At 50.4% G+C, this 25,323-nt stretch overlaps 1 long non-coding RNA gene across 1 annotated transcript; it reads right to left on the reverse strand.

Annotated features, from left to right (window-relative positions):
* Positions 1-14,692: 14,692 nt before the first annotated feature.
* On the reverse strand, positions 14,693-24,558 carry LOC105519688. Its single transcript, XR_001003014.1, has 3 exons — positions 24,488-24,558; positions 17,070-17,144; positions 14,693-16,153 (listed from the first exon to the last, which is right to left on the reverse strand). It is a non-coding gene; the product is annotated as an uncharacterized LOC105519688 (long non-coding RNA).
* Between the last annotated feature and the right edge of the window lie 765 nt (positions 24,559-25,323).

The following is a 25,323-nucleotide window of genomic DNA, read 5'->3' on the forward strand; positions in this document are numbered from 1 at the left end:
CATTTCCAAGGCCCCAGCCAAGCCTCGGCAGGAAGTGGCGCCGGAGAAGGGAAACCTGCATCTCCAAATTGGGAGCGGGTGGTCCCATGGCCACGGGAATCTCTTTGGGGCAGAATAGCACATCTCTATTTCCCGTAGAATGTTTTTTCTTGATTAAAAGCTGATTTTCTGCTGTGTTCTCAGAATTGCTTTCCATTGCCTTTGGAGGAATAGCACAGAGAGGAATTTAAAAACGACTGTAAATAATCTTCCCAGAGAAAGGGACTCAAGGAAAAGAAAGCCTAATTTGTCTGACATCCCTTTTTGTAAAATAAGTGCATACGTGATGAAAACGGCTTATGCTGCGTATACATCATCTTTATGTTCCGGGGTCAGCGTGGAAAAGACCGTTTGAAAGCATTCCTGAAATCAACCTGGGAGGATGGGTCTGGTGCCTCTCCCGTGCAGCAAGCCCTCTACGCACAGCGGGCACGGCTGTGTTCGCTCCCGGTCACGTGGGTGACACACGCTATATCCTAACTGCACGAGTTATCATCTAATATTCTACTGTGTAATTGAAATACTCGGGAGTCAAATACACTTTGAAATCATAGATCTCCTGTTTACTATAAAAGCACAAATCCCCCTTCTGGAAGAAGACTAGCAGTTTAATCGCATCTCTCCAGGCTCTACTCAATGGGTTGCCTGAAATATGAGATTTAATAAGTGAAAAACCACTGGAATGAGGAAAATTCCCTCTCGCGAGCTGAACGACCGCGTCCGTGTAGCTGTGGCCGTGGGATGTGCAGGTGGATGCGGAGCCGCCCTGAGGGGTCTGAGTGGACGGTTGGTGCAGCACCTTTAACCAGGTGAAGGGGTGGCCTCAGAGGAAGTCGTGATGCCCCAGTCTCCCCCACAATAAATCAGACCCACCCAGGCAAACCCTATGTGACTCTAGCCATGAGAGAGGCCCCGGAACCTCCGCAGGCACTGCTGCTTCATAGATTGTGGGAGTCTCTAACTGTTGTACCCACACAGGTACAGGAACACAGACACAAGAAAGAAAAGAGACAGCTCCTTATAGAACAAGGTCTCCGAGTGCTCGAAGAGTTCCTTCCTTCCATGGAGTTTGCCAGAAGATGCCAGGCACCAGGCGACAAGCTGCAGCTCTAGGCACAAAGCCCAGCAGGTGTCTCCATGCTCCAGGGAGCCAAGGTGGTCATCCAGGTGTAGCCGAGGTGGGAGGAGCCAGGTCTCCCTTCTGCTGAGCCCTGTGCCCAAGCTGGCCTTTCCCACTAAGGACCCATTATCTGCCAGGAGCAGGAGAAGGGAGTCTCGAGGGACAGGAAGGGGTCTTGGTTCCCTGCGCACATGTGTGTTCCTGCAGCTCACACCAGAGGCATCGAGGCATCTCGTGAGGAATGCTGTCCTTTTCCCCAGTCCTTCCCACCACCCCCACCTGGGTTTCACAGCTCCAAGAGTGGCAAAGCAGGCTTGCCAGTGTCACCCTGCAGGGGTGGCTGCAGGCCCCACCAGGGAGCACCCACTTGGTTTTATAGAGCTGCCAGCAAGGGCCTTGCACCCTGGTCTTTCACGGCCTTCCCACGCCCAGCTCCCGAGGGCCAAGGACCATCGAGGCCATCGCCCAGCTCCCAAGGGCCAAGGGTCATCAAGGCTATCCTTTTAAACACAACATGCCTGTCACTGGCCATGTCCACACGCCAGAAGCCAGCTGCTTATTTACAGTAGACATCGCCTCTGAAAACACAGCCCTCACTCCATTGCTTCAGATGACACAGATGGGCCTCAACCAAAACCCATCCCCTCCCCAGAAGTAGAACAGTGGCCACCTTGCAGACCCAACACACACTACATTGCCTCGTATTTCTCAATGACATGGTCTGAAAAGGGCAAGCCCGATATTTAAAACAGATTTAAGATGTAACTCACTCACATGAAATTCCACCACTTAAAGTGTGCCGTGCAATTCTGTTATACCACCATTGCTGTGATCTAAACTCAGAGCATTTTCATCACCCTGAGCCCATCTGTGGTCACTCCTCATTCCCCTGTTCCCTGCCCTGGCTCCCGCTATCTATGGGCTGTCTCTGTAGATTTGTCTGTTCTGGACACCACATATAAATGCTGTCATACAATAGTATCGGTCCGTTCTCATGCTGCTAATAAAGACATCCCCAAGACTGGGTAATGTATAAAGGAAACTGGTGGGTGTAATTGACTCACAGTTTAGCATGGCTGGGGAGGAAACTTACAATCATGGCGGAAAGGGAAGCAAACACTTCCTTCTTCACATGGTAGCAACAAGGAGAAGTGCCAAGCAAAGAGGGGAAAGCCCCTCATAAAACCATCAGACCTCATGAGAATTCACTCACTATCACGAGAACAGCATGAGGATAGCCACCGCCAAGATTCAGTTACCTCCCACTGGGCCCTCCCATGACAAGCGGGGATTATGGGAAGGACAATTCGAAATGAGATTTGGGTGGGGACACAGCCAAACCATGTCACAACACATGGCTTCTCTCATTTGCACACAGATGTTCCCACAGCACAATTCACAACAGCCAAAAAGCACAAACAACCCAAGTGACCTCGCCTGGCGAGTGAGAAGCACTGCGCAGCCCGGCCACACGTGGACATCCCCCAGCGGCGAGAAGGCACAGAGCTCCAATGCGCCACGACGTGGTGAAGCCCAGCTGTTAAAATGAGGTTACACGGTGCACCCACAGTAACATGAGCCCCACTGCCCCATGCGCAGATTCTCGTCCCCGCCCCCAGAGCACACCGTGGGCCTCCTCACTCCCTGCCTTCTCATCCCAGAACACGTCCCCTCAAACATCAGGACCGGCTCATTCATGGCGTTGATGTTCCCCAGCAGGCCCCAGCTTTCCTGTCCCCTCTCCCAGGCTCATCCTCCTCCATCTCCAGGAAGAGCTGGTGTCCTGGGGCTATAGCCAGGCCGGGGGTCCTTGGGCAGCACTAGGCTGAGCCCCAGCTGGACAGAGACACAGAGGCCTGTGGCCAACCTTGCAAAGTGGGCTCAGGGCTCCAAGCTCTGGCCCTGGCAGTTCTCTTGCCATCACCCCACAGTCATCTCTTGGGCCTAGAGAGAAAGGAGCAAAGCCAGATGGGGCTCTGGGAGGAACCAGGAGCTGAAGACAGTTATCCCTCTGCAACGTCACCAGACACTGACTGCTGAATATGTTGTCACCTGTGCAGGGGAAGGCAGTCTTCCATGGGATGGGGAGGCAGGGTGGTGGGGAGAGGGTCGGGGAATGGGGGCCTGGGAGACACCTTCTTTCCTGTCTAAACAGCCTAAGTAGGGGACCTCAGATGGGCCCTAATCACAGCTCTTTATCAGCCCGGGTTCTGGGCTGGGCCCCTGGCAATTGCTTTAAGTGCATTTATTTACAACAGAGGAAAACCCATCAGTATCATGCAAAGACCCCACAGGGTCCCCATCCTAAGGGCTGGAAGCCACTGACCCTAAGATGAGCAGGTGGCCTCGGGTCACGTGTCCACGGACCCCTCTGAGCGTTCACTCCAGGTGAGCGTGGGGAATTGCAGCTGCCCCAGGCCTGTCTGTGCCTTGAGAATAGCAAGTGCATTTTTGGGAACAGACTGGACTGGGAATGGCCTAGGTCGGCCGCCACGAGGGCTTCCCACGTCCCCACCCTTCCCTCCACCCCCACCCACTCCCAGAAAGGAGGTCCGTGTGGCTGTCCCTCTAATGAGTGCTGCTACATCTACATTCCCACAAGTTAAATGTTTGTTCCTCTGGCTCAAGCTTGGGGAGAACCTTCACAATCAGAAGCCCGATTCTCAGTAATGGTGGGCAAAGGCATGTGCAGGACCAGCTGCTGGGGTGGGCCTGGCTGGCACCTTGTTTGCCCCGTGAAGTCATGCTGCAGAGAGGACTTGTTCACCCAGCACAGACCGCCTTCCAGCCTATACAGGAGACCTGCAGAGACAACGCTGGGCTCTGACCCTGCTGGTGGTGGACCCTCTCCTCTCCTTTGGAAGGCCCAGATATTTCAAGGCAGGAGGCTGTGCGTGGCTGGCTGAGCTTTTCCCACAGAGCACGTGACGTGGAGTCAGACGCAGGCCTGGGCAGGTGCAGGGCTCTGCTGGGCTCTTCCCACGGAGCACATGATGTGGAGTCAGACACGGGCCTGGGCAGGTGCAGGGTTCCTCCACAGAGGCCCAAGAACAATCCATGGTAATGACCAGATCCCCACCTGGGTGACGTGACATGTTGGCAAGTGAGCAGCCATGTGGCCCAAGACTCTATCCCCAGAGCTGTTTTTTCTTCATCCACAGGGACACAGGCCCAACGCAGGGTCCCCGGCCTTGTACTGACCCACAGCACGGAGCTCAGATGTCACGTGCCAGAGGTCCCTAGCCGAGGCCCATGGACACATTCCCGACAGACCATAGACTCTCTGAAGTGATGTGCAAAAGTTTTGTGCAAATTCTTAGGGATGTATATTTTTCTAGAATGGCTCTGTAGTTTTACTAGATGCCCCACTTGGTCTCTGATCTCCGCCAAAAATATGAAAACAGTGACTAAGAGAGAATAAGAGAACATAAGAGCAAAGGGTTCCAAACAGCCAGAGGTGGAGTGAGGGGACCTCAACGGGCAGTGTGGATCAGAGAGGCAGGGGCCAGCCTGGGGAAGGGAAAGAAATACAGCAACCATCGGGATGGGGAGCTGAGCTGCTGGACACCACTGCAGAGAAAGACAAGCAGGCCCAAGGAGAAGGTGTCACCCGCAGGAAGGTCACTAGTGAGGACACCAGGTCGCTGGAAGGAAAGGGGTCCCTCAGGCTGGCACAGCCTTGCTCTGGGGACTGCATGATCTTCAGGCTCATGGATGGAGGCTTAAAGCGCTTGCTGGGGCCAGATCCTCCCCAGTGAGTATTGCAGTAAGAAGTGTGTGTCACGTGTGGTCTCTGCCTGCTGGGCTCCACATGGGTAGCTCTGGTCATCCTCAGAACAGACCTCTTAGATGGACCTGCTGACAATCTGCACTTCACAGAAGGGGAAACTGAGGCTCACGATGCTGCCCAGCTCCTGCTGGGTCCACACATGGGGGAGGGGCTGGTGAATACTGAATGACTAAAGCATCAGGTCTTGGGTCCACACCCAGATCTGCCAACCCCAAAGAAAGCCACACAATGATTCCAGACAATGTCCACTCCATTTTCCAGATGTTCACTGCATATGAGTGCCCATTAGTGGATAAAACCACAGAGAACTGCCAGTGCTAAGCAGGTGAGCCCACGCCCAACCAGGGGCAGGCGAAGGGTCAGCAATTAGGACACTGGCGTAAGATGCCGAGACCCATGTGCCTGGACAGTGGGAGGAAGGGCAAGGGCCAGGTGTTGGCAGAGCGATGTGTGAGTGGTCCTGGTGATAGACAGGAGGGAGAAGGTAAGTCCAACGGACACTAACCTGGAAGCACTCGTCTCTGCTGGGGCCAAAGGGAAGCCCAGTGCCCTGCTGCCCCCGTCAGCCCTGCTGTGCCACTGGCAGCCTCGGGCATTCGCTCTGCTGAGGCCCCATCCAGTGGGACCAGCCCTCACAGGCATTGACCACTCTGTGACCACCACCTGGACATCCCCTAGGCTGGAGGAAACAGAACCCTGTATGACCCAGGGAAGGCTGGGTCTCACAACGCTGACTTACTTTCTCATTTTTAAGGGAAAAGTTTAATTTCTCTGCTCTTGGAGGCAAAGACATTGTGTTTTAGAACTCAGTTCCCAAATGTGCATGTGTGTATGCGTGTGTGCATTTGCACGTGTGAGCATGCATGTGCGTGTGCATGTGCATGTGCGTGTACGTAAGAAGAAGGCAAAAACTTATCAAAAGGAATACAAGAGAAACAGTAACCAGCAAATACCCAAAGGAAAGACTTCACTTGTTTATATAGAAAATAAATAGGAGATTATGATAGAAAATAAAGACCAAGATGTTATATTAATATAAATACAAGGTGGTGGTGAAAAGGAGGTCTCCACAGCTGGAAGGTGTACCCCTGAGGCCTCACCTCACTTTCCCACTGCCTGGAATACAGATGTAATGGCTGGCACTCCAGTAACCATCTTGGACCACAGGGCGATCTTGACCATAACACCCATGCACCAGGATCCTAGCACGGGAGGATAGAAGCAGCTTGGTTTTCCAATGACTTCATCTGGTAGAGAGACTTGCCTTGGACTTTGTACCTCCAGACTGGCTTATATAAGTAAGCCATTTTTGTTTGGGTTTTCTTCATAGGCATCTGAATATAATTTCTAGTTCAGTTGGTAAGGTTGTTCCTGGCATTCTAGGATACAATCATATCAAACTGGCAGTTAAAACGTGATTTGCTTGGTAGTTTTTTAAGAGCAGGCTGCAAGCACCCACCTCCCCACATACTCCATTTCAAGAGAGACTTTAATATCCCCAGAGTTTTCTCTCTGATTTTTAAATTATCATGGCTTTTTAATGGATTTATCAGTTACATGCTGTTGGATAACAAAGCTCCTCCAAATTACTCATGACTTCACAGACTGGCAATTTGAGTGGGCTCATCCAGGGGTCCACTGGCATCTCTCCAGGGTCCAGGATGGCTTACCTCGATGTCTAGCAGTGGTGCTGCCAGTTGGCTGGACTACGTGTCCCTGGTAGGCCAGCCCAGGCTTATTCACACAGTGGCAAAGGAGTCCCCATCGGCCAGGAAGTGAAAGCCCCAGGTGCAAGCACATTTCAAGCATTTGCTTAAGTCGTATCTACTAAAGCTCCCTTAGGAAAAGCAGGTCAGGTGGCCAAGCCAGCCTCCAGGATACAGACACGAACTCTACTTCCAAGTGGGAAGAGGTGTGGAACGCTGTGGCCCCTTGGATGCTGTCTGCCACATTGGAGTGCAAGCTGCTCTCTACGTTCTGTCTATTTTCAGGGTTTATTTTGAGGGATGGAACCAGAAGCCTGTGCAACTTCACCATCTTAGCAGGAACTAGATGTTTGTGCAAAACCAGACTCTGTGTGTTAGTCATTTTTGTGTTCTGTGGTGATTATCACCAAACACACTCACCACTATTTAGATATTTGCTGGCTATTAGGGTCCAAGAATACGTAAGTAAATAAATGTATGTGTCAATATAAGAGAAGGACAATGAAAGAGTAAAAACAATCTCAGGGGATAGGACTAATATGAAAAGAAAATGAGGATAGTGTGAGTTTGGTTTTGAGCATGCCTAATGTGATGTGTACACATTTGAAAATGGACATAATATATGTTAATTATTCTTTTTAACATCTGGAGGATCTGTAGGAATATTCCCCTTCTTGCTTCCTGAAATTAGTAGTTTGTGCCTTCTAACATTTTTTGAGTCTCTGGGGGCATATCAATTTTATTAACTTTTCAAGCGATCAGCTTACAGCTTTGTTTATCTTTTTCTATTGCCTCTCTGGTTTCTATTTTATTGATTTTTTTCTCTTATTATTATTATTTTCTTCTGTTTTCTTAGATTTACATTCCTTTTTTTCTTCTAACCTCCTAAAGAGAAAATATAACTGATTTTCACTTTTCTTTTTCTTTGCTATATCCATCTAATACTATAAATGTCCCTCGAAGCACTGTTTTAAGTACACCCAACAGATTCTGATATGCTCTGCTTTTACACATACTAAAATGCTGTGTTTCTTCCTACCCACTGTTTTAGTTGAATCTCATAAACTTTGATGTGTTTTATCAAATGCCCATTTGTTTTGCAGCTGTGCTTCTTTGTTTCAAATTTTAGCAGTTGCTCTAATACTCCCATCATGCGTTGCTAACTTATCCCAGTGTACCTAATATCATATCACTTCCTGTATGACACTGTCTTCCTCCCTTTGAGACCTGGGTACTACTCTTGTCATATATTTCTATGTGTGTTATAAAACTCATGATAAATTTTTAAATAATTTTTGTTTATTCAGTAGATTCTCATTAAGAAAATTGGCAAAAAAAAAAAACTAGTGTTTTTATTTATCTGATATTTATCATTTTCACTGCTCTTCATTCTTTTTACAATCACTTAGCCTTTCTAGTATACGGGTCTCACGGCAAATGATTGCCTTAGCTTTTGCTTATCTAAAAATATATTTATTTAACCTTGTAGTTTGTGATATTTTCAGTGAATATAGAATTCTAGTAGAAAACATCTTCTTTCATCTCTACATCTATTATTTCTGATGAAAAGTCAGTCATCATTCTTATTGTTGTTCCCTGAATAGAGCTTTTCATTCTTCTCTGGCTGTTTTTAGATTTTCTCTTCATTCTGGGGTTTCATAGTGTTCCTGTGGTATCCCCTTTGCTGTCCTTTTTTGTTATTATTTTTTCCTGTTGGAGGTTCATTTAGCTTGTAGCAAGTGCGGGGTTGAATCTTTTATCAAATTTGGGAAAGGTCGATCCAATGTATCTTTAGCTATTTCTTCTGCCCCTTGTATCCCCTTTCCTCCTGGGTCTCCAATTTACGCACCTATTAGACGAAGTGATGTTGTCCCACTTCGGTGGCTGCTGTGTTGTGCTTGCATGTTTGTTTGTTTTTTCTTTCCATTCATTTTCCTCTCTATGCTTTAGTTTGAATCATTTCTATTGATCTATCTTTGAGGTCATGTATCCTTCCTTCTACTATGTCCAGTTTGCTTTTAAAGTTTTCAAAAATTTTTATGTAAGCAATTGTACTTTTTGCCAGGCACAGTGTCTTATGCCTGTAGTCCCAGCAGCACTTTGGGAGGCCAAAGCGGGAGGATCACTTGAGGTCAGGATTTTGAGACCAGACTGGCCAACATGGTAAAACCCTGTCTCTACTAAAAATACAAACTATTACCTGGATGTGGTGATGTGTGCCTCTAATTCCAGCTACTCAGAAGGCTGAGGCATGAGAATCACTTGAACCCTGGAGGCGGAGGTTTCAATGAGCCAAGATTGCATCACAGTACTCCAGCCTGAGTGAGAGAGTGAGACTCCCTCTCAGAAAACAAAACAAAACAAAAAGACATTGTACATTGTACTTTTTATTTCTGGGTTTTTCCTTCAGTCTTTTCACTTCTCTCCTTTTTTTCTTTTTTTTTTTTTTTTTTTTTTTGCTAGCATTCTCCATCTGCCATAATTTCCTATAAATTCTTCAACATATTTATAAAAGCTGTTTTAATATCTTTGTCTGCTAATTCAACATCTAGGTCATTCACTTTTTTATCTTTAAATAATGTCTAGTAATTTCTGTTTGTATACCACGCACTGTGAATTATATTTTGTAGACACTCTGGATTCTGTTATCTTCCTCTAAAGAATGTTGACTTTTGGCTGGGCGCGGTGGCTCAAGCCTGTAATCCCAGCACTTTGGGAGGCCGAGACGGGTGGATCACGAGGTCAGAAGATCGAGACCATCCTGGCTAACACGGTGAAACCCCGTCTCTACTAAAAATACAAAAACTAGCCAGGCGAGGTGGTGGGCGCCTGTAGTCCCAGCTACTCGGGAGGCTGAAGCAGGAGAATGGCGTAAACCCAGGAGGCGGAGCTTGCAGTGAGCTGAGAACCGGCCACTGCACTCCAGTCCGGGTGACAGAGCAAGACTCCGCCTCAAAAAAAAAATAAAATAAAATAAAGAATGTTGACTTTTGTTTTGGCAGACATTAAATTACTGTTGATTTTTATAAGACACTCACAAATACATAGGTCTTAGTAATAAATCCACTCAGACCTTTAATTTTTGAAATAGTATACTAAAACTTACTATTGGATTGCAAATACTTTAATTTCAGGATAAATAGATTTAAATAAATGTAGGGAGAACTTGATAAAGTAGACTTAATTAAGAAAATGACAGCTAATACAATAACCTGGAGATTAATAAAAACGGATAGATTGAGCCTGTGGCTTCCCTGGGGCACACACGCATATGCCTTTTCCTCGCAGCCATTTTGTATCTCTGTTTAATGTTCTGGTACCAAGGCAGGGCTTTATCTATGGTGTACTTGTCCGGATTACCTAGAGTAATTGCTTTAATAATTAATCCCCCAATCTAGGGATTTACCTCAACAAAGTTGGATTTGTCATTCAAGCAAAGTTTAGCGTGGGTCTGGGTCAGCAGTAACAGCTCATGAAGGCAGCTGTCCTCCATGCTGTGACTCAAGGATTCCAGTGCTTCTAACCTGTGGTTCCTTCAACTCAACATGAGGCCTCCACAGCCTCCAAGGCTAGGGAAAGAAAGCCTGGAGAATTGTCCAAGAGCTGTTCACCATCTCTGCCCAGTAATGACACCAAGTACACCCCAGAACCAGCCTCCTAGTCATTCCCCAAGGCGGATGGGAATGTACTCTGGCACAAAGAATGCCCGGTTATTGGCAAACACTCTAGTCATATCAATAGCGTATGGTGAGTATGCCTCTACCTAAGCACATAAATGGCTTCAGGGTTCATTGGCTCCTTATATCTGGCTTCACTGGAACCCCAACCCTAAATTAAATTACCGACTAAGTGGCCCTGATACTCCTGCTCTGGATGGTGAGTTGTGCCAGGGTAGGAACATCTCATTTGTCTTGGTATCCTCAGCAGGATCCCCAGGGCCTGGGCAAGGTACGGGTTTTCTATGTGTCTGCTGGGTTGGGGCATCCATTCAAAATGAATAGTTCTTTCTCTGGTGAGTTAAGATGCGAGATATAAGAAGGGCAATTTGTGGATCATCTTTCTAAAGCTGGAAAAAGCATAGAAATTTGAGCCGTTGATGGTGGAAGTGGCAACCTGAGCATCAGTATTCTCCCCCACCAGCCCCAGGCCCACCCATTATTGTCCTGGATGGAGGCAGCTGCCCCTTGAAGGTTCTGCCCTCTCCTAGTCTAGCTCATCTCCCATCCCTTCATCACAAAGTCATGAGAATCAACTCATCTTTTTCAGAAATTCCAAATGTCCGTATTTTTAAAACCTTGAGTGACTCCTCATAGTTCTTGGAATGAAACCCAGCTCCTCACCATCCCCAAGACTCTGCCCTCTCCACCCTCTGGCTCAATCTTGTCCTTTAGATTTTGTCTCAAACATAGTGTCCTCCAGGGAGATCTCCAACCACCTGTCTCAGGCAGCCTCCTCATTGCTCTCCATCCTGGACTGGCAATGTCACTGCCCTTTAGAACATAAGCTCCATGTGGACAGGGTCTTCCCTGTGTTGGCCACTCAGTAGTTCAGTCATAAAACACATGCAGATGGGGAAATGTTTCTAAACTAACACACCTTATTTTTTGTGACACTTGTAAAGGTTAATTTTAAGCGCCACCTTGGCTGGGTTAAAGGATGCCCAGATAGCTGGTAAGGCATTGTTTCTGGGTGTGCCTGTGAGGCGCTTCCAGAGGAGATCAGCATTTGAATCAGTGGACTGAGTAAGGAAGACCCAGTGCTGGGGGACATCATTCAGTCAGCAGAGGGCCTGGGGAGAACAAAAAATCAGAGGAGAGGTGAATTTACTCTTTCTTCTAGAGCTGGGACACCCCACTTCTTCCCTCAGACATCAGAACTCCTCATTCTCTGGCCTTTATAATCCCACTTGCGCCAGTGGCCTCCCAGGTTCTCTGGCCTTTGGCCTCAAATTGAAAATCACTCCATCAGCTTCTCTGGTTCTGGAGTCTTCAGACTGGGATGGAGTTGCACCTTTGGCATCCCTGGGTCTCCACTTGCCGAGGACCTGTCCCTATCATGGGACTTCTCAGCTTCCAGAACCACACAAGCTAATTCTCCTAAGAAACCCCCTTCTCATACATCTACATCTATCTATCTGTCTATATCTATTTACATATATATATGTATATGTATGTGTGCGTGTATATATATATAGGTTCTGCCTCTCTGAAGAACCCTAATACAATATTCAGGGGTATTTTTCATAAGATGCCTATGTTTATATTAATACATACATATACACACACACATACACACACACAAACACATACACACATTGGCAGAATCCCTGCCGGTGGGCCTTTCGCTTGCATGGTGCTCTAAATGTGCACAGGGAGCTCATAGAAGGGGAAGCTGTGGTAGTGCCTGAGAGCACAGGCTTTGACCCCAGACCAAACTGCGTTCAAATCCTGAGCTCCAAGAAGCATTCCATTTCCCTGCAGCTATTACCTCATAGGAAAACTGGATCAATATCCTTAAAGAGCTATTTCTGGGACTGAAATATCCAAGTCACACAGCCTACTGCCAATGCAGTTCAGCAGGTGATACAGATAGGTGACCTCCCTTTCTTTCTCTCTCTGTCACTCTGTCTATCTCCTCTCTCTGTTTCTCCCACTCTCTCTTCTTACATAAAACTACTCGGCCGGGTGTGGTGGCTCATGCCTATAATCCCAGCACTTTGGGAGGATGAGGCGGGCAGAAAATACTCACTATCCTCTCAACCACCCTCCTGTCTGTACCCAGCTATGTTGTAGAGCACAGCAGAAGGTGGTCAACTAAACATGGAAGAAAAATGGAGTCTAAGAACCAAATGTAGCTATTTAATTGTAATGGAAACTATTAACCCATTCTTGACTAATTTGATGTAGTGGTGGTGATCAAACTCCATCCTAAGGAGCCCAGAAGCTGTCCCATGTGCTGCTGGTAAGTTTGGTCGGTTAACAGGATTCAAACCCCACCAAAATGGTACATAAGGAAGATTGAGAACATGGTCACAAGATATAGCAGTTAGGCTTTTTTGGCTGCAAGCAACAGGAGGCCGTGACTCAAATTTGTTCCACCCAACATAGACCTATTTTCCCACCCGCACTGGAAGCCTACAGGTAGGGGGAACTGCCCAGCATGGTTCCCCTCTTCTGCCCAGCATGGTTTCCCTCCCCTGCCTAGCACAGTTCCCCTCCCTTGCTCAGTGCAGTTCCCCTCCCATGCTCAGTGCGGTTCCCCTCCCTTGCTCAGTTCGGTTCCTCTCCCTTGTTCACTGCAGTTCCCCTCCCCTGCCCAGCATGGTTCCACTCCTCTACTAACCCCAGCTCCACCCTTCCCTGTTTGCTTCATCCTCAGCCTAGCATAACATCTGCTTGTTCCAGAGATCACTTTGAGATATGACCATGTCCAGGGGGAAAAGGGGCCCTCCCTTTCTGTGTCTTTTTATCAGTGAAGGACTCTTTTCCAGAACACTGAACTGACTTCCCATGCATCTCAGCTCAGCATCACATCACACACTCAGGCAGCAGCCAGCAAGGTCCTGAAACTCTCAGTCCAAACTTCCTCAAGGAACTGAATTCTGACTGCAGCCTCAGAAGTAACCTTGGGAGCAGTTCCTTCCCCAGTAGAGCCTTCAGATGAGACTGTAGCCCTGTCTGACACTCTGTGGCCTTGTAAGAAGATACAGAAGCAGAGGAACCATGTAAATTCTGCCCACGTCCACAGCCCACAGAATCTCTGAGAGATAATGGTGTGTTGTTTTAAGCTGCCAAAGCTTAAGTCAACTGGTTAGGTAGCAAGAGATAACTAATACAAACTCGAGCGATCACTGGGGTGGGGGTGAGACCATAGTGACTGCCTTGAGCCAATTGGACTGACCCTTGGAGCTGAGGATACAGTCACCCTTTCTGGAGGCCATGAGCAGGGAAGGCAGGCACCTGAACAAACAGGGCTAGGGAAGATCCCATTAGAGCCACACTGGTTGGGATGAGAGCCACTGTGAGTGCACAAATTCATTCATTTCTTCAATCCGACTCATTGGCTAAGGGTCTACCACTCCTGCAGGCCTGAGCAATGAAGAAAGTGTTCATCAGTGCCTGGGTGGAATTCGTGAGTCTGGGCCCTTGGGAATGGCTGGTGGTGGTTGCTTCCTGGCAAGAGGACCATTGTTTGTCTCATGCTTGGCGTCCTGCTGCACTATGATTTAGAGCCTTTTAGATGACACACTGTGATTCGTGTTATTGGCTGGCTCTTCCTAAAAGCTCAAAATCGGGGCAATGGATTAAACCATGGAAAAGTTGTCGAGTGAATTCTATTCTTTTTTCATGTCAATTTACTGGCAGAGACTGCTGAAGAATATTTTTCCAATAAGGTGCTTATGAAAAACATTTCTGAGTACCATAAAATTAGCTGAGTTTATAAGAGAAAGCTTATTGTTCCAGGGAACTTTGCTACAAATTCTTAATAAAGAGACTCAAGGAATGAGCAACAGAAGGAAAAGACAAGCCAGCAAACGGCTCCTGCGCCCCTGGGTTTTGAGGCTGCTCTCGCGGCTCTAGGTCTCGGAGAGCTCTTCCACTGGGTTATGCACACAATCATGCACCACATCGCGAGGTTTCTGGAAACAAGTGTCCACGGATGGGACGGTGGTTCCATAGATTATCAGGAAGCAATGACCGCAAGACAGTACACAAACTGATGAAAGGTGGATGGGAAACTTGAAGGCCTCAGAAGCTTAAGGGATGCATCAACTGAGCTCAACATGTCACTGTCACAGGATCCTGAAGAGTCACACAAACTGGAAATGATTATGCAGACTCGGAGAGGCAGAGAGGACCAGGGTCTCACCCCTCACACAGAACTCAGAGAGGCGGAGAGAACCAAGGCTCCCCGCCTCACACAGAATGCTCCGAACAGAACGACAGTCCCATCACCCCGAAACTGAGTCCCATCACCCCGAAACTGGGGCTGGGGATGTGCAGGGAGGCACTGCTCATGGAAACCGGGTTCTTTTTTGGGGGTAACGAAAATGTTCTGCAGTCAGATAGTGGTCATGGTTGCACAAGTTCATGAATGTACTAAAAGTCACTCAATTGCACAGTTTAAAAGAGTAAATGTTATTCAAATTGTTTCTCAAGAAAGCTGTTATTTAAAAATAAAACACAAAAACAAACTGTCAGAAAGCAAAGAAATGGAAACATTGCATATCTGAAGATATTAAAGAATTATTGGGCCAGGCATGGTGGCTCACAGCTGTAATCCCAGCATTTCAGGAGGCTGAGGCATGGAGATTGCTTGAGCCCAGGAGTTCAAGACCAGCCTGGGTAACATAGTGAGATCCTGTCTCCACAAATAAAATAAAATGAAATAATTTAAAAATTTAAAAATATGAAAAAAATTGTTGCCTTTTCATATACGATATTCATACAAGTTCTTTTGTTGTTGTTTTTTTGTTGTTGTTGTTTTTGTCTGTGTGTTTGTTTTTACAGATATGATGTCCCAAACTTGCTTCAAAGCAAATTGGTTTGGGAAAATGGGTAAGACGGCCATGAATTATGTCAGTGCTGAAACTGGCTTATGGGTGCCCATTTCTTCCCCCTATTCAATAAGTCTCCCTATTTTTGTAAATATTTGAAATTTTCCATGAGAAATGGTTTTTAAATGTGGGTGAGATGAGGGGATGCTAGCAGCCGTTGAGCTCCACACTTCTGTTTTCTAGACTAAGAGTCAAAGTGATGGGCCCAGGGGGAGCCCTGCACCTCTGGCCAATGTGGGGCCCCTGCTGGCATAACACCTGCTTGTTCCAGAGGTCGCTTCGAGATATGACCATATCCAGGGGAAAAAAGAGGTCCTCCCTTCCTGTCTCTTTTCATCAGTGAAGGAATCTTTTCCGGAACAGCGAACTGACTTTCCATGCATCTCAGGGCTCAGCATCACATCACGCACTCAGGCAGGTGCAGCTGCATCTGACTCTGGGCTGCTGGCAGCCCACCCAGACTGGGTCTGTTGGTGCCCCCACACCTCACTGACGGGTCCCTAGAGCCCTGTGGCCCCAGAAGCAGGCCCCATGGCCTGTCAGCCTGCCTGACACGGTTCCCTCCTCACATCCTGAGAGCATGGCTCAACCTGCCCTGAGAACATGCCCAGGTCCAGACTCCAGACGCCACTGCAGCTTCGGGGTCACTGACTCAAGAGGTGTCCACAATGTTGGCCCGTTGTCCACAAGAGGCTGACTAGGAGGGGACTAGAGAGACAGCCATGCAAAATTGGAATTGCAGGAGAACAGCAAGAGTTTTCAAGCCCACCACATCCTGGTAGAGGGGATTTTTGCTTTGCAGGCAGCAGTCCAGGAGCGGCCAAGTGCATTCCAGCCTTGTGAGGTGCACTGTCAATGCTGAGATGATCCTGTGGGCCAGGGGAGATTTCACCGAAGCTTAATGGAGCTCTGGAAGCAGGCTGTAAGAGGCAACATCAGACCTAAAAACAAATCAGAGCCACACACAAACAAGCGGAAAATGAGGATCCCGGGGGCAGTGAAGCCAGAAAGATGGACATTGATTTCCTGCTGGGCACAGGCTTCAGGGATCCACAGCCAATAAAGAGATCTCACTCCACTATCTGACAATAACGCTTCACTCTTCCTCGCCATCCATGACTCACAATATTGAACCAAGTTACCATGATTTACAGGGGGAAGAAAAGCTTAAAACGATTATCAAACTGAACACATTCTATTTCTGGGTTTCCTATTAAAACTCCGCTCCTGTATAACCTGTCTCCGCTCTTCACAGCGTGTTTGGCTGTGGATAAAGGTTTCTGCCTCCTCTCTGGGCTTCTGTCTCACAGTGGCTGCAGGGAGGCATTTCAGCAAAATGCAAGTGTTCAAACTACCAGTTCAATGCTTTTCAAAATATTTAGCCCAAAGAAAATCAGTCTATCTGCCCAGTTCTCAAAAACCTGTTAAGAATTAAAGAGAAAAGCAACAAGCTTTTCCCAATTTTGGCCAGGGGGCGGGGGGCTCTCCTAAATTATGAAGACTAGAGGATCCAAAATGAGATGCCTCCTCTGCCAAGTAGCTGATGCCCCAACCCCAGAGTTAGAGCTCCTGGTCGTTGAAGGGCTTCCTTTCCACCCTGAGCATGATGGAAACCACTCCACCTCCCCCTGCCCCACAGATATGTGTCCAGGGAGCCTGAGCGTCAGTGCCTTGGTGAGGAAGGCTGGGGAGGTCTAAGGCCGGGTAGAACCTGGAGTACCTGATTAGGCTGGAGCCTAAGGCCAGGTGGAGTGCCCACAGGCACATCAGAGACACACAAGTCCCCTCCCACACAGCCCAGCCCAAGGGGCTGCAGTCTGGGTGCTGAGCCTGCTGCTCCAGGGGCCTGCGGCTCACCCAGGATTTCAGATTGCCTGCAAAGCAGAGTCTTCACCAACTTCATCTCTGGCATTCTCCTTGTGACAGAATGTCCTGCAGGAAGGATCCCAGGCAGCTCCTTCACCTTGTGGCAAGTCCGCCCTGTCTGGAAAAGGGACAGAGTGGTCTGAGCGGTGCTCATCGATTGAGACAGGGACTCCCTGGCCACTGGAGGCTGGGCCCTGCACCAGAGTTGCACAAGACGCAAGGCTGTCCCAAGGCTGAGGTTTTCTTTACATGAGGAGCACAGAGATCCATCCCAGCCCTCAAGGCCCACGCAGGCACCAGGAATAATTCCCAAAGACAGCGTCCCCATGCGCATGGGGAGCCCGTTTCACAGATGAAGAAAGTTGAACAAATCCTCAGGCACAAGACTTTCGGACGTGGAGCTAGCCTCTTCGGAGCTGGAGTGGAAGCACGTGCAAATTGTGTGACAGTGGCCAGTGGCCAGGGTGCCAGGGATGCCCGGCCTTTACCAAGGAAGCAGCCAGCCTCCACGGGCCTGTGTGGACCTTCTCCGCAAGGAAAGACAGGAAGTGCTCTGGACGCCGGCTGCCAGCTGAGGCTCCAGCAGAACAGGATTGCCTCCTCCAAGGAGTTCCCGTGGCAGGACTGCCTTCTCCAAGGGGTCCCCATGGCCCAAAACCCGAAGCCCAGCACACAGCACGGGCGTCTGGGCATGTGTGTCTCTGGGAGCATGTGCACTTTTGCGCCCAGGAAGTCAGGTGTCATCCACTTCACCCCACCAACATCCACGGTGACGTTATCACCATTATCCCATTGCACGACATGTGAAAGAACACGGAATAAACCTGCTTGGAAAACTCACCACAATTTACTACGCTAGGACACCTTTACAAGATTGTTCTCGCCCCAACCAGAGTTCCGACTGCCACCTTCCTATATAAATGTAACGTACAGTGAAACATGCTGAGTGAGCCATCTCTGAGGCCCGCACGAGGCTGGGACCCCTTAGCCGCACGTGGCTGCAGGTACCCCACCTTGCCGTGGCACCTACTCTCCCGGGTTGGGCAGGGCACCCGTGGCCATTCATGCGCTCTCACTGTGTCTGTGGTTCCAGCTGCTCCCCACCCTCGCAGCCAGAAGTCCAGGAATCCTCTCTGATATCTCCTTCCAAGCCCCGCACCCAACCATTCGCCAAATCCACTCAGTCCCTCCTCCGACTCCTGGGCCCATCTCCACCGCGGCTGCCTCAGGTCAGCCTTGCCGCGCCGCAAGGCACAGACTCTACTGCAATGCAGAGACCGAATGCAGAGCAGCTCCTGTGCATCCCCAGTCACTCCTCGCTCACTAAGAGAGTAGAGGGGCGGTGGCCCAGCACACGGCGTTTCCACCCAGCTCCACAAAAGGCTTCTGCTCTGGGGCCCAAGGAGGCTGCTCTGGTTTGCACCCCTTCCCAGCCAGCCGGCAGGTAGAAGCAGGGGGTCAGCAGGTTCCTATACGGGGTCTTTAATTGGCATTGTGTGTTTTGTCCTTACATTACATGTTCTCTTTAAGGTTGTGTTTCTGTCTAGTAGCTTTTTCTATGTTGAAAATTATATTACAGTGTGTAATCACGTAATAATATACGATTATAGTATATAATTATACAATTTACTACTATATTACAGTATAATCACCTAATATGCAATTATATTATGAAACTGACTTGCAAAGGAATCATTGCATCAGTCAGTAGGACAGACCGTGTGGCTGTGACAAACAATCTCCACCTCTCAGTGGCTGAAAACTGCAGCTGCTCCTGCTCTCAGATGTGTCGGCCCAGGTCCCGGGGCTCCGGTTCACACCAGCTCATTCAGGGAGCTCATCTGCCAGTCTCCACTGTCTGAAATGCTCTGGTTTGCCACGGCAGGTGGAAGGGGAAGGGGATTCTCACTGGTCTTCAAGGCTTCTTTACGGCTGAAACACACACGTCACCTCTGTTCACATCTTGTTGGCCAGAGGAGCTCCAAGGTGCAGGGAAGTGCAGTCCCACTCAGTGCTTAGCGCAGGAGGCCTTGAACGCAGCGAGCAGCACGGCCTGCCACCATGTCACCACAGGTCCCTGGCCACAACACAAGGGGAACCAGCTGGGACCAAGAAACAGAGAGAAAACACCACCAGGAAGGGCCCAGCCGTGCCCACCGTGGTAACTCTGCCCGAGCCCTGCGTCTGTGTACTCGGTTTTCCCACAGCACTTCGTGTCTCGCGTAATCTCCTGTCTTTGTTTCACGGTAAGACAGACAGGCTTTCTGGGCTCCCATCCATGACTCCCGAGAGTCTCTGCCTTAGGGAGGTGTGGCTGCTTCCTTCTTTCTTGGTCTCATTTCCTGGAGATGCCACATACGCTTCTTCCTTCATGCAATGGTCACTAAGCACCCACTTAGTGGGTGGTGCAGGGCACTGTCCCGGGGAAATGCAACACACAGCCCTCAGGGAGCATTCATTCCAGCGGAGGAGGGAGGCGAGGACAGCCAATCAACCATGCAGCATGTCGGCCAGAGATAAAACAGAAAGGAAGGAAGGAGGAAAGCATGCTGGGCCTCACTACCCACAGGGCTGTGCAGGGCTTGCCAGGAACCTGGAAGCCCTCAGGAAGTCAGGGACAAAGGGAGTTCCAGCCAAAAAAAATGGACTCTGCCCCAGAGGTGTCATCGCAGGGGATCTCTCTGTTCTGAGTTGAATTGTGTCCCCCAAAAAACTCGTGTGTTGAAGTCCTAACCCCATTTCATCAGAATGAGACCTTATTTGGAAAGAAAGTCACTACAGATGTCATCTGTTAGGATGGAGTCCTACTGCAGAAGGAAGGGCCTCAATCCAAGATGACCGGGGTCCTCATGAAATGGGGACGTATGGTCACAGAGATGCACGCAGGGGGAACGCCCTGCGATGACGCAGGCAGGGGCTGGGGCGACGCACCCACTGGGAACTCCACAGTCTGCCGGCAGCCACCATGGCAGAAGTGAGGCTGGAACCGAAGCTCTGTCCCAGCCTTAGACTCAGAGGCACCAGCCCTCCCCACACCTGGATCTCAGACCTCTGGCCACCAGGCCTGGGAGACCATGAGGCTCTGTTGCTGCAGTCTCCAGTTGTGATTCTTCGTTGTGACAGCCCCAGGACTCTCCTACAACCTCCTAGCAGGAAAGGGAAGAGGCGTGCCCACTTCACAAAGCCCTGAGCCTCCAGGTCTGGTCCTGAAGCTGCTCCCGACCAAGTGGTAAAACTACAGTTTCTCCTCCAAAGCTTTCATATCACGGACAATAAGAGCTTCTCTTTCTGTCATTTTCAAACAGTCAATGAAAAGGTTGCTAAGCATATAAGCAATTTTAACTGATTCATTGATCTGAATACTTTTAAAGTAAGACAGTAAGTATGTCTGCCACACTTTGAAGTCAGGCTCTGCGCTCCGTCTCCTCCCTCAGGGTTATTTTGTAGCCATTAACAATGTGCTCCTTTTATCTGGGGCCTTCAATTAATTGAATTTCAAAAAATACTCTGAAATTTTTTTATATAAAAATCAGCTAACTCCTGGAGGACATTCGTGCAAGATTTACTGCCACGGTAATTAAATGCTGGGTGCATTACACTGGTCACTGCAGGCGCGCTGCCACCACCAGCACCGAGGTTTAACTTCAGGATTTGGAGTGCTCCCCAGATGACTGTGAGACCAGGGAGCACGCTTTAATTTTTAGGACTGTCTTTGGGTCGCTGGCACATGTTCCTGGATGAGCCCTTAAAGGCAGCACGCCCATGCTCAAAGGGCAGCCAGGTGCAGACAGAGGCCATCTCCTCACCGCAAATGACAAAACGTGGTGCATTGACCTGCACTCCTGTTCCCTCACTTCCTGTCTCTTTCCTGGCATCACGGAAGTGGAGGTGAGTTTCATGGACCCCCCGCAAAGCCCTGCTGGGGAGTATAGGGAAGAGGTCGCAATGCCTTGCCGTGGCAGGACAGGACTAGTATCAGAGAACTCGGCCTGAGGGCGGTACCCAGACCTGCGTTCCTGGGGCTGACGGAGGTCACCCTAAGGAGGGGCCTGCCTCTTCTTCTCGCCTATTTACGTGCTGACCTATGAAGACGCTACGTGGTGTCTTGTCACCTTCTATTTATTAAAGTACATTTTGCATCCAAGTACTAGAGAATCGTTCATGTCGGTGAGAGCCCTCAGGAAGCAGCGATGCTGTTTCTCATACATTCTCATTTCCGGAATGTATCCTCCCTGCAAATTCCAGGCAGGAGACCCCACGAGTTCCCAGGTTCCAGGGCCTCTCCTGCATATATATTTTGGGTTTTTTTGTTTTTTTTTTTTTTTTTGAGACGGAGTCTCGCTCTGTCACCCGGGCTGGAGTGCAGTGGCCGGATCTCAGCTCACTGCAAGCTCCGCCTCCCGGGTTTACGCCATTCTCCTGCCTCAGCCTCCCGAGTAGCTGGGACTACAGGCAACCGCCACCTCGCCTGGCTGGTTTTTTGTATTTTTAGTAGAGACGGAGTTTTACCGTGTTAGCCAGGATGGTCTCGATCTCCTGACCTCGTGATCCGCCCGTCTCGGCCTCCCAAAGTGCTGGGATTACAGGCTTGAGCCACCGCGCCCAGCCCAATAGTTCGGTATTTTTGAGGTTCCTACCACATATAGCAATATGCAAATAGTAATTGCATTTAAGATACACTTTTACATTTCTTCTCTACCTACTGAAGATTTTCTTAATGCTACCTCAAATAATTCAGAACAATATTCAAGTCCCTTGGCAGTCGTGCACACTGCTGCCTTTTTCTGCAATTTAAAATAACTTAATCTCACGTGGATGTCTCTTCTAGCCGGGGCTCTCATGATGTGAGGTTGTGCCAGGTAAACATTTCAAATTTGAATATACAGACTACAGACATTGCTGGAACTAATAGCCTTTCGCTTTTAATAATGAGGTCTTCTTAAAATTTGCTGCTGCATTTCAGTATTATGGACACAGTTTCGTCATTCTGAAATGAGGAAAAACAAATAACTTTCCAACTTTTGCTCCATTGGCCTCATTCCAGCCTCAGGAGGACAGGACAGCAGGAGAAAGAGAGTGAAAGGGGCTCAAGCTTCCACCCCTGGCTAGCCACTGGTGGTCACTCTGGAGCAGCCACGCGCACCACTGATCCTGGGCCACACAGCGCTGTCTTCACCCAGATGCCACTGTGCTTGGAAAAGAAACTCACTGTGTCTGCCCTTGTGCCGTACAAGGGAGGCTGCCCTTGCAGCGCTGGCTGGGACCCAAGGCTGGGGACCCCCTGAGGCAGCCAGGAGCTCAGGAAGCTTCTGGAGATGAAAGACACTGCAGTGCATGCCACATCCCTAGGGAGCTGCGCCCTGCAAACATTGCCTTTCTGCTATGTCAGGACTAGCCTTCCAAGGACAAGAGCATCTCTGGGAACCAGTGCCCAGGGATGCTTTGGGGACCATCCTCACTTCAGACAGGTTTCCTAGGCCTCCTCCTTGGCCTGAGGAAGGGCCTCCTTCCCCTCCAGGGTCTCTGGAAAGGGTGGAGAGGATGAGGTTGTGGGGCCCTGGATGACAACAGGCACCAGGGGCCACATTAGGACCGGCCTCAGGACAATCCAGCTTGGTGTTCTCCACCCCAGATGCCTATGCATGTTACAGCACCATCCAGGTAAGGAGGTGGAGGCGGCAGCATGGCCAAGCCCTGGGGGCACAAAGACTTCTATTTCAGATTGCACTCTGGGGGCCCTGCCAGCAGGAAGAACAAAAGAGGGATTGAAAGAGGATCCACGGGGAAGCGGGATATGGAGCAGAGGCCAGGCACAGCCGGCCCTGGAGGACACTCCCCTGCAGGGGTGGCCCAGGCTGCAGACAGGCTTTCTGGATTGATTGCTTGCTTGGAGGCCCCAGACAGATGTTCTCTGCCAGGCCACCTGGCCAAGACCTGGGAATTTCCATGCTTTCCTCAGAGCGCCAGCCCAGGAGGGCCCGGAAACGCAGCAGAGGGGTGGGAGCAGCTCCCCTGCCCACAAGGTCAAGGGCTGAGGGGCAGAGGGCAGCTGCTGATGCCCACGGTCCCTTGAGTCAGGAAATCAGGGTAAGGTCAGGCCTGGCAGTGTGCAGAGGACCTGTGCTGAGGATGGAGCACCATGGTGGAGGAAGACGCAGGTGGCCCTGCCCTCCAGGGAAGGGGACAAAGTCACTCATGAAGCCTCGCTATGGGTGGGAGGCGGAGCTGTTTCAGAGGATGCCTGACAGCCTCTGAGCTATGAAGATCCGAGCAGTGGAGCCCTTGCTGGCGGGCCGTGACCCTGAGCTCCTCATCTGTGGGCCTCAGGGTCTCTCAGCCACTGTTGCTGCTGTTGAAGAGGCCACAGCGCCTATGAAAGGAGTTCACTGTGTGAAGTCAGGTTGGGAGGGCACATATTCTTTGCTTACACTGAGCCTTAACAAGAACGTAAGTCCACACGAGCTTGCAGGCAGTCCTGATGCACTGTCCCTGTTGGTCCCGAAGGCCTGCCAAGATCACCGGTGCGGAACTGAGGGGCCTCCTCTCCCTTCTGGGGTGCAGCCTGCTGGGCCTCAACTTCCTGCTGGCTGGAATCGAAGACGCTCTCCCCACTTCCCAAGGAGGATGATTCCAGATGACATGGAGCACACTCCCGCTTCTGCCCATCTGTCCCGCAAGCTTTGAAGCAAGCTGGAGGGAAGAGACCTAGAACCAGAGCCCCCTTCCCTGTGCCCGAGTCTGCCCATGGGCTGCACTGGCCACTCACATGCATAGTCCACGCCATGCCTCACAGCCCACTCCACCTCCCCGCTGTCAGAGCAGGCCAGAGACCAAAGCCTCATCCTTCCCAGGGGAGGCCCTGGATCTCTGGATGAAGCACCTGAGCTGGATGCTCTGAGCCCTCTTCTTTCCCTGTGGAAGCCCCGCGGGTGGAGGAAAAGAAGGATGAGCTAGGCTTGCAGACAAGGACGGTTCCCTGTGCAATGCGGAGGCAAGCAGATGCCTGTTCCCTTTCCCGCAGCTGCAGAGAGGGCTGAAGAAAACGATGCAAATAACTTTTTCAGAGATTGTCCAAGTCGACAAATCTCAAATGTCATTGCATGACCACAGATGACAAGAAACAAGTTCATGGTTCTTTAAAGTAAAAATGATGGGGGAGGAGGGTAGAATAAAGGGAGAAAGTAAATATATGTGAGGATTGCCCCAAATGCCCCATGGCACTGCCCAAAAGGACATCCTCCAGGTAGGAGTGAGGCTGCCCCGTCCCACACATTGCCACTAATGGGGGCAGCATGGGAACCAGGAGGGTCATCTACAGCCCCGACCTGGCCAGTGCCTGGGAGAGTGGCCCTAGTTCCTTCATCCCCCAGGAGCCCTGCGGCTGCATCATCCTCCCTTTTGGCTCTGACCTGGGCAGCTTGTCACCTGCTGCTCCAACTTCCCTTCGGGGCCTGTCTTGACCTCTGCAGAGCAGCAGCTCTGTGGACGACAAACAGACCTGTGCCCGGCTGCGGGGGCGGGGGAGCGCGGGCAGGGTAGGGGGCTCCCAGTTCCCCGAGGGAGGGGCAGGGCGAGTGGCCCTTAGGCCCACCTTCCCTGAATGGGTCCCGGCCTCAGGCTGCAGAAGCAGAAGACTGTCCAGCCCCAGCCTGACCCCAGGCCAGAGGTCCAGCCCCCATGCCCTCCCCCAACCCTGGTGACTGGGACCAGGCTCCCCACCACGGCATGCCCTCCCCTCAGCCCGGGCAGGTCACAGACTCATGAGCTTATCCCTGTGGTCCATTCACGCCCACTTGTCCGGGTCCTGGTGCCCGCACCTAGGCTCTGCCCCTGCCACCGCCTGCTGTTCTGAGAGTGAGCCGGGTAGGGACTAGTGTGGGCACGAGGAGAGAACCCAGAACTGGGCCGCTTAGCACGGAGGGGGTTGGGGGAGGGGCGGGGGAAGAAAGGCAGGACCTGAGCTCCCTGCAGCCAATTCGGAAGGTGGCTCAGGCCGGAGCAGCAGCCTCGCCCTCCACAGGCCCTGGGGGGATGGGGGAGGGGGGGAAATCCTAAGACCTCGGAGGGACTCAGGGAAACCAGGCCGACGACAAGCGTGGCTATTTCCGGGCGCGGCTCTTCGCGCCGGGTCCAAGCGTCCCTGGGTGGGGCAGCCCAAACGCGGAGAGGGTCCCCGTGGGCCGAGGGCCCGAGGCCGCAGCGAGCTTAGCGTTTGGCCAAATCTGGCTCGCGCGCCTTCCCACTG

The sequence above is a fragment of the Colobus angolensis genome, unplaced genomic scaffold, assembly GCF_000951035.1.
Source record: "Colobus angolensis palliatus isolate OR3802 unplaced genomic scaffold, Cang.pa_1.0 Scaffold358, whole genome shotgun sequence".
In the NCBI taxonomy this organism is placed as follows: Eukaryota; Metazoa; Chordata; class Mammalia; order Primates; family Cercopithecidae; genus Colobus; species Colobus angolensis.